The sequence below is a fragment of the Oncorhynchus clarkii genome, chromosome 24, assembly GCF_045791955.1.
Source record: "Oncorhynchus clarkii lewisi isolate Uvic-CL-2024 chromosome 24, UVic_Ocla_1.0, whole genome shotgun sequence".
NCBI classification, from domain to species: Eukaryota; Metazoa; Chordata; class Actinopteri; order Salmoniformes; family Salmonidae; genus Oncorhynchus; species Oncorhynchus clarkii.
The window spans coordinates 35947168-35957720 of NC_092170.1; the positions used below are offsets into that span (position 1 = coordinate 35947168).

A 10553-nucleotide genomic window follows, 5' to 3' on the forward strand; every position below is an offset into this window, starting at 1 on the left:
CATCAGGGACAGACTGATATTCTGCAAAAGGTACAGGGATTGGACTGATGAGGACTGGGGTAAAGTCATTTTCTCTGATCAATCCCCTTTCCGATTGCTTGGTGCTTCCGGAAAAAAGCTTGTCCGGAGAAGACAAGGTGAGCGCTACCATCAGTCCTATGTCATGCCAACAGTAAAGCATCCTGAGACCATTCATGTGTGGGGTTGCTTCTCAGCCAAGGGAGTGGGCTCAATCACAATTTTGCCTAAGAACACAGCCATGAATAAAGAATGGTACCAACACATCCTCCGAGAGCAACTTCTCCCAACCATCCAGGAACGGTTTGGTGACAAACAATGCCTTTTCCAGCATGATGGAGCACCTTGCCATAAGACAAAAGTGATAACTGGCTCGGGAACAAAACATTGATATTTTGGGTCCATGGCCAGGAAACTCACCAGACCTTAATCCCATTGAGAACTTGTGGTCAATTCTCAAGAGGTGGATGGACAAACAAAAACCCACAAATTCTGACAAACTCCAAGCATTGATTATGCAAGAATGGGCTGCCATCAGTCAGGATGTGGCCCAGAAGTTAATTGGCAGCATGCCCGGGCGGATTGCAGAGGTCTTGAAAAATAAGGGTCAACAATGCAAATATTGACTCTTTGCATACACTTCATGTAATTGTCAATAAAAGCCTTTGACACTTGTGAAATGCTTGTAATTATACTTCAGTATTCCATAATAACATCTGACAAAAATATCTAGAGACACTGAAGCAGCAAACCTTGTGAAAATTAATATTTGTGTCATTCTCAAAAGTTTTGGCCATGACTTTATGTCTGTGGTTTCAAGATCTCTCTCTTATCCTAGCCCCTTCACTAGAGGTCGACCGATTATGATTTTTCAACGCCGATACCAATTATTGGAGGACCAAAAAAAGCCGATACCGATTAAATCGGCCAATTTTTTTTTAGATTTATTTGTAATAATGACAATTACAACAATACTGAATGAACACTTACTTTAACTTAATATAATACATAAATAAAAAATCAATTTAGCCTCAAATAAATAATGAAACATATTTGGTTTAAATAATGCAAAAACAAAGTGTTGGAGAAGAAAGTAAAAGTGAAATATGTGCCATGTAAAAAAGCTAACGTTTAAATTCCTTGCTCAGAACATGAGAACAAATGAAAGTTGGTGGTTCCTTTATAACATGAGACTTCAATATTCCACGGTAAGAGGTTTTAGGTTGTAGTTAATATAGTATTTATAGGACTATTTCTCTCTCTACCATTTGTATTTCATATACCTTTGACTATTGGATGTTCTTATAGGCACTTTAGTATTGCCAGTGTAACAGTATATATAGCTTCCGTCCCTCTCCTCGCTCCTCCCTGGGCTCAAACCAGGAACACATCGACAACAGCCACCCTCGAAGCAGCGTTACCCATGCAGAGCAAGGGGAACAACCACTCCAAGTCTCAGAGCGAGTGACGTTTGAAACGTTATTAGCGCGCACCCCGCTAACTAACTAGCCATTTCACATCGGTTACACCAGCCTCATCTCGGGAGTTGATAGGCTTGAAGTCATAAACAGCGCAATGCTTGAAGCAGAGCGAAAAGCTGCTGGCAAAACGCACGAAAGTGCTGTTTGAATGAATGCTTACGGGCCTGCTGGTGCCTACCACCGCTCAGTCAGACTGCTCTATCAAATCATAGACTTAATTATAATATAATAACAAACAGAAATACAAGCCTTTGGTCATTAATATGGTCGAATAGTGATTATGATTGATTGATTGATTGTTTTTGGCTTCTTACTGCTTTTGCGTAATAGGCAGGCTCCTCGTGGAGTGCAATAAGAGGCAGGTCGTTAGAGCGTTGGACTAACGTTAGTTAACTGTAAGTTTGCAAGATTGAATCCCAGAGCTGACAAGGTAAAGATCTGTAGTTCTGCCCCAGAACAAGGCAGTTACACACTGTTCCTAGGCTGTCATTGAAAATAAGAATGTGTTCTTAACTGACTTGCCTAGTTAAATAAAATGTGTAAAAAAATATATATATAGTTTTTTTTTTTTTTTTTTTTTTTTTTTTTAAATCGGCGTCCAAAAATACCGATTTCCGATTGTTATGAAAACTTGAAATCGGCCCTAATTAATCAGCCATTCCGATTAATCGGTCGACCTCTACCTCTACCCTTCACCATCAACATCTCTTAACCTATCCCCTTCACCATCTCTCTTATCCTAGCCACTTCACCATCAACATCAATATCTTATCCTAGCCCCTTCACCATCAACATCAATATCTTATCCTAGCCCCTTCACCATCAATGTCTTATCCTAGCCCCTTCACCATCAACATCAATATCTTATCCTAGCCCCTTCACCATCAACATCAATATCTTATCCTAGCCCCTTCACCATCAATGTCTTATCCTAGCCCCTTCACCATCAACATCAATATCTTATCCTAGCCCCTTCACCATCAACATCAATATCTTATCCTAGCCCCTTCACCATCAACATCTTATCCTAGCCCCTTCACCATCAACATCAACGTCTTATCCTAGCCCCTTCGCCATCAACATCAACGTCTTATCCTAGCCCCTTCACCATCAACATCAATGTCTTATCCTAGCCCCTTCACCATCTCTATTATCCTAGCCCCTTCACCATCAACATCTCTCTTATCCTAGCCCCTTCACCATCAACATCTCTTATCCTAGCCCCTTCACCATCACCATCTCTATTATCCTAGCCCCTTCACCATCAACATCTCTTATCCTAGCCCCTTCACCATCAACATCTCTTATCCTAGCCCCTTCACCATCAACATCTCTTATCCTAGCCCCTTCACCATCAACATCTCTTATCCTAGCCCCTTCACCATCAACATCTCTTATCCTAGCCCCTTCACCATCAATGTCTTATCCTATCCCCTTCACCATCAACATCAATATCTTATCCTAGCCCCTTCACCATCAATGTCTTATCCTAGCCCCTTCACCATCAACATCAATATCTTATCCTAGCCCCTTCACCATCAACATCAATATCTTATCCTAGCCCCTTCACCATCAATGTCTTATCCTAGCCCCTTCACCATCAACATCAATATCTTATCCTAGCCCCTTCACCATCAACATCAATATCTTATCCTAGCCCCTTCACCATCAACATCAACGCCCCTTCACCATCAACATCAACGTCCTAGCCCCTTCGCCATCAACATCAACGTCTTATCCTAGCCCCTTCACCATCAACATCAATGTCTTATCCTAGCCCCTTCACCATCTCTATTATCCTAGCCCCTTCACCATCAACATCTCTCTTATCCTAGCCCCTTCACCATCAACATCTCTTATCCTAGCCCCTTCACCATCACCATCTCTATTATCCTAGCCCCTTCACCATCAACATCTCTTATCCTAGCCCCTTCACCATCAACATCTCTTATCCTAGCCCCTTCACCATCAACATCTCTTATCCTAGCCCCTTCACCATCAACATCTCTTATCCTAGCCCCTTCACCATCAACATCTCTTATCCTAGCCCCTTCACCATCAACATCTCTTATCCTAGCCCCTTCACCATCAACATCTCTTATCCTAGCCCCTTCACCATCAACATCAATGTCTTATCCTATCCCCTTCACCATCAATGTCTTATCCTAGCCCCTTCACCATCAATGTCTTATCCTAGCCCCTTCACCATCAACATCAATGTCTTATCCTAGCCCCTTCACCATCAACATCAATGTCTTATCCTAGCCCCTTCACCATCTCTATTATCCTAGCCCCTTCACCATCAACATCAATGTCTTATCCTAGCCCCTTCACCATCAACATCTCTCTTATCCTAGCCCCTTCACCATCAACATCAATGTCTTATCCTAGCCCCTTCACCATCAACATCTCTCTTATCCTAGCCCCTTCACCATCAACATCAATGTCTTATCCTAACCCCTTCACCATCAATGTCTTATCCTATCCCCTTCACCATCAATGTCTTATCCTAGCCCCTTCACCATCAACATCAATGTCTTATCCTAGCCCCTTCACCATCAATGTCTTATCCTATCCCCTTCGCCATCAACATCAATGTCTTAACCTAGCCCCTTCACCATCAACATCTCTTAACCTCTTCGCCATCTCTATTATCCTAGCCGCTTCACCATCAACATCAACGTCTTATCCTAGCCCCTTCACCATCAACATCAAAATCTTATCCTAGCCCCTTCGCCATCAACATCAATATCTTATCCTAGCCCCTTCACCATCAACATCTCTTAACCTCTTCGCCATCTCTATTATCCTAGCCCCTTCACCATCAACATCAATGTCTTATCCTAGCCCCTTCACCATCAACATCTCTTATCCTAGCCCCTTCACCATCAACTCTTATCCTAGCCCCTTCACCATCAACGTCTTATCCTAGCCCCTTCACCATCAATGTCATCAACATCAATATCTTATCCTAGCCCCTTCACCATCAACATCAATATCTTATCCTAGCCCCTTCACCATCAACATCAATATCTTATCCTAGCCCCTTCACCATCAATGTCTTATCCTAGCCCCTTCACCATCAATGTCTTATCCTAGCCCCTTCGCCATCAACATCAATGTCTTATCCTAGCCCCTTCACCATCAACATCAATGTCTTATCCTAGCCCCTTCACCATCTCTATTATCCTAGCCCCTTCACCATCAACATCAATGTCTTATCCTAGCCCCTTCACCATCAACATCTCTCTTATCCTAGCCCCTTCACCATCAACATCAATGTCTTATCCTAGCCCCTTCACCATCAACATCTCTCTTATCCTAGCCCCTTCACCATCAACATCAATGTCTTATCCTAACCCCTTCACCATCAATGTCTTATCCTATCCCCTTCACCATCAATGTCTTATCCTAGCCCCTTCACCATCAACATCAATGTCTTATCCTAGCCCCTTCACCATCAATGTCTTATCCTATCCCCTTCGCCATCAACATCAATGTCTTAACCTAGCCCCTTCACCATCAACATCTCTTAACCTCTTCGCCATCTCTATTATCCTAGCCCCTTCACCATCAACATCAACGTCTTATCCTAGCCCCTTCACCATCAACATCAAAATCTTATCCTAGCCCCTTCGCCATCAACATCAATATCTTATCCTAGCCCCTTCACCATCAACATCTCTTAACCTCTTCGCCATCTCTATTATCCTAGCCCCTTCACCATCAACATCAATGTCTTATCCTAGCCCCTTCACCATCAACATCTCTTATCCTAGCCCCTTCACCATCTCTCTTATCCTAGCCCCTTCACCATCAACGTCTTATCCTAGCCCCTTCACCTTCACCATCAACATCAATATCTTATCCTAGCCCCTTCACCATCAACATCAATATCTTATCCTAGCCCCTTCACCATCAACATCAATATCTTATCCTAGCCCCTTCACCATCAATGTCTTATCCTAGCCCCTTCACCATCAATGTCTTATCCTAGCCCCTTCGCCATCAACATCAATATCTTATCCTAGCCCCTTCACCATCAACATCAATATCTTATCCTAGCCCCTTCACCATCAACATCAATATCTTATCCTAGCCCCTTCACCATCAATGTCTTATCCTAGCCCCTTCGCCATCAACATCAAAATCTTATCCTAGCCCCTTCGCCATCAACATCAATATCTTATCCTAGCCCCTTCACCATCAACATCAATATCTTATCCTAGCCCCTTCACCATCAATGTCTTATCCTAGCCCCTTCGCCATCAACATCAATATCTTATCCTAGCCCCTTCGCCATCAACATCAATATCTTATCCTAGCCCCTTCACCATCAATCTCTTAACCTCTTCACCATCAACGTCATCATTATCACCCACATCTCTCTCTCAGTCCAAACCACAAGTGGGCAAGTGTTAGATTGCTAGAGCTGACTTCCAAAGCCAATCTCAGACAAACATACTAGGCTTCTATTGTCTGAACAGTGACGCATGGTTTCACAACATTTCATACCAGGAATGACAAGTGAGGGGGATGAAAGGGAGTGCCAATATTCCACATCACAGTGTGTGTGTGTGATTGCTGAAGTACCAGTTTCCTGGCAGCTGATTTAAACCCCCCCCCTCTCACTTTCTCTAGTACGCTGTGAATGTGTGTGATGGCTGAAGTAATCCCTCTCTGTGAATGTGTGTGATGGCTGAAGTACTCCCTCTCTGTGAATGTGTGTGTCCCCTCACCAGCCCCCTGAAGTGCTGCCATGGCCCTGTGGGCAAAGTGTTTGCCCAGCGCCTCTCATGTTATTGGAAAACATCTCTGAGGAGTGTGTGCATTTCCAATAAAAAGCTCCAGAGAGCCCACCTAGTGTGTTGGTGTGTCTAATCCAGAGAATGCTCAGGAAGCATAGACAGGTGCAAACTCACACACTGCCGAAGCTGTCAGACACACTTCACGTGTGCAGATCACACACCCAGGCACACGCAGTGCCACACACACTTATTTATGAACTGCACGAGCAGGTGACCAAAACCAGACACATCAGATATATCAACAAGATAACATTAAGCCTCATCTTCCATGTGCTCTTTCTCGTGCACAGTGATTACACACACAATAATGACATTCTCTGATTAAATCCCTGACCATGCGAGGAAGGCATCTTTTCCTCAGCCTAATCAATGACTAATGCTGCTGTCTCCTCTTCAGTCTGGGATTTTACTGGATGGATGAGGGGGCGGTCGCCCTGTCTACAGCTCTTAGACACACACACACACACACACACACACACACACACACACACACACACACACACACACACACACACACACACACACACACACACACACACACACACACACACACACACACACACACACACACACACACACACACACACACACACACACACACACACACACACACACACACACACACACACACACACACACGCCAAGGCCATATCTGGTTTAATCAATTTGCATCATCAATCAATCTGGACAGACGAGGTATAACTCTAAAATAGACATACTGGAAAAAGTGGAAGTTACCAAGGTTTATTTCTAACCCAAATCGGACCCTCACCTAACCCATCGGGGGACACCAACACTTCAAGATAACAAGTTGTGTCCAGATTTCTGTGTGCTACTGTGGGTCAATACTACAACAAACAACACCTACCATTACGGATTACTACCATCAGAGCTGGCTTCTCCCCCTGGGATGGAACAGCTAGGGGGGGAGCAGCTAGGGGGGGAAACAGCTAGGGGGGGAAACAGCTAGGGGGGGGGGGGACAGCTAGGGGGGAGGGAACAGCTAGGGGGGATGGAACAGCTAGGGGGGATGGAACAGCTAGGGGGGATGGAACAGCTAGGGGGGAGGGAACAGCTAGGGGGGAGGGAACAGCTAGGGGGGAGGGAACAGCTAGGGGGGAACAGCTAGGGGGGAACAGCTAGGGGGGGAACAGCTAGGGGGGGAACAGCTAGGGGGGGGAACAGCTAGGGGGGGACATGGAGTGACTGGAAAGAGGCTAAAAATCTGATCTGATGCACAGAAGCAGCAGTCTGCGCTGCTAAGCGTCCTGACACCGGTCTGCGCTGCTAAGCGTCCTGACACCGGTCTGCGCTGCTAAGCGTCCTGACACCGGTCTGCGCTGCTAAGCGTCCTGACACCGGTCTGCGCTGCTAAGCGTCCTGACACCGGTCTGCGCTGCTAAGCGTCCTGACACCGGTCTGCGCTGCTAAGCGTCCTGACACCGGTCTGCGCTTCGAAGCGTCCTGACACCGGTCTGCGCTGCTAAGCGTCCTGACACGGGTCTGCCCTGCTAAGTGCAACATCAAGCTACCTACCTGATGTCATAGCGAGTAGACCAGCTTATTCAGCATGTAGCTCAATACCAATTCTTCAAACTACTTATTCGTTAAGTACTGTAGCTCAATATCAATTCTACAAACTTATTTTTAGTCTCCAAACCCCTACAGTCTTACAGCTCCTGACTTTCAGTTACACCCAAAAGGAGATCCTACAGGGGTGTTTCGGCACTTCTGCTCTGAAGAGCCTCTCTAGTGCATCGTCAAGGGGTTTGTACAGACACCTCTGTCACCGAGGCAGAAGTTGCCATGGTTTCGCAAGGCGAGGAGGAAGTGAATGTGCAGCTGGTGAAAGGACCGTTATTAAAACTACAGAGACATGCAGGACAGTTAACTCTGACCAATAAAAGAAAGTGAAAGGGGGATACCTTGTCAGTTGTCCAGCAGAATGCCTTCAACCGAAATGTGTCTTCTGCATTTAACCCAACCGCTCTGAATCAGGAGAGGTGAGGGGGGGCTGCCTTAATCAACATCCACGTCTTTGGCACCCGGGGGACAGTGGGTTAACTGCCCGGGGGACAGTGGGTTAACTGCCCGGGGGACAGTGGGTTAACTGCCCGGGGGACAGTGGGTTAACTGCCCGGGGGACAGTGGGTTAACTGCCTTGCTCAGGAAACCATGTTAATGGATGGTATTGTTATTCCTCACCAGGTCTCAAAGCACTTTAATATGAAAGGGAGGAACTCCTCAAATCCACCATCTGTAGCAACGGCACCAACATGTATAGTCCATCCATCCCTGACTGAACTTCCGCCCCCCCCCCCCAAAATCTCCCTCCATCCTCTATGTCAACTATGTCTGCCAGTGGAGACAGAGAAAGCACCCACAGGACCCTGACTAATGTCCGGTGTGGTCCGACCCAACAGGACTTTTACTGGAAACACAGCTGTGGTCACTATACACATATGATGTTTTCCATCACAAAAGATACACACACAGGTGTACACAGACAAACACACACAGGTGTACACAGACAGACACACACTATTCTGCTGTGAGGTGATAAAGAGAACACTGTCATAGCACCAGCTGTATATCGTTCATCGGCCATGTGTTTTTATAAATAATTAGCAGTGTTTCCCGTAGGAATTTATTCAGCAACGAAGGAATAGTTAGCAGTAGTCCATGATAAATGTCACTGCTAAATGCATATAGGGGAAATGGGAAACAATGAGTAGCCTAAACATGTCTGGGAAGGAAGGTAGAGCTAGAGCTATGGAAAGCTGTAAAACTGAGTGGGTACTGTACTCCATATGCACAACATAGTGCTTGCTGTTTCTAATAAAAATATTATTGAATCTCAAACAACGTGTGTGTGTGTGTGTGTGTGTGTGTGTGTGTGTGTGTGTGTGTGTGTGTGTACTTGAGGAAAGAGTAACTCAAAGGGTTGGCTTCATCAACACACTGCTCTAAAGCGCACCACCAAAAGAGGACTTCCTGTTTTTCCAAATGACAGCAACAGGAATACAAATTCCCAACCATTCATCATGACACAGTGAAGGTTATTGAATAGCAATATTAGGACACCTGGTGTTGTTGACACGTGAAGACCGGTTAAAATAGCTATGTGTTTTAAAGGGGGAATCTGCAGATCAAACAATAACATAGAAGTTACCATGCCACTGTTTGGGTAAACAACTGAGGGATAGGACTGGACAAATGTATCCACTCTCAAATTCACAAAGTTATGGATGAAAGGACTGACCAACAATGAAACAAGATTCTAGTTTTAAATCGTGTTATGGGGCGATACAGTATTGGTTTACATTACTTTATTTACAAACAATGGAGTAAAATAAGTATAAGCTCACTAGGCATTTATCAGTTGAACTAAACTCACTAGGCATTTATCAGTTGAACTAAGCTCACTAGGCATTTATCAGTTGAACTAAGCTCACTAGGCATTTATCAATTATATTCTTCAAGAATTAATGGGTATATTTCATGATAATTTTTTTAATTCGATCTCAACACCCCCCCCCCCCCCCCCCCCTTTAAGGTAATTAACTCATGCCTAAAAAAAATGACTCGAAGATTTTATCATATTTAATTCGGAGAGCCATTGCCAACATGATTTACATTATATGGAAACATGTTTCAGACTACTATGGTATAATGACTATACAATGTGCCAATTAAGTTATTTAAAGTCGTCTGCATTTGAAATTGTAACTCTTACCTCTGCAGCTGCGACAAAATATCGACTTTCTCTGTAGCTGTCAACAAGTGGGAGATCCAACCGTGCGGAGGTGCCTCAATCTACCTCGTGTTTGACCAGGCAGTCGCCTAGTAGCCCAAACAAAGAAGTACTTTCATGAAAAAAGTAGTAAGCCAATCAATAGAGATCCTTCATAAAGTCCAACTGATTGTCATGTTTTCCGCAGCACAAAAGAGCATGATATTAATGGCATTTGGCGGATTCGAGTATGATGAGCCGCGCGGCACCGGTCTATTAGGCCCGTGACTTGAACTGGCTAAACCACGGAGGGAGGAGCACCGTCTCAACTCAAACAGTAATCTTCGCCGCTCGGTCATGCTGTCAACAAGGCAGCATTGTGCATCGTCCAGAAACATACATCTCTTTTCCTTAAAATATATATGTTTGAATTTTCGAACTACTTTTCATTGGGAAGGCAGATAAAGAGTGTTTGTCAAAAGCAATCACTTTTGCATGTGGAAACAGAATCCA

The 10553-nt window shown here is 44.7% G+C and overlaps 1 protein-coding gene across 1 annotated transcript in view; it reads right to left on the reverse strand.

Annotated features, from left to right (window-relative positions):
• The window catches only part of LOC139382747 (P2Y purinoceptor 3-like), a 15108-nt gene extending 4828 nt beyond the window's left edge, over positions 1-10280 (reverse strand). Inside the window, exon 1 of the mRNA XM_071126866.1 lies at positions 10044-10280. The gene's annotated coding sequence lies outside the window, so the exon portion shown is untranslated. The remainder of the gene's footprint in view (positions 1-10043) is intronic.
• Between the last annotated feature and the right edge of the window lie 273 nt (positions 10281-10553).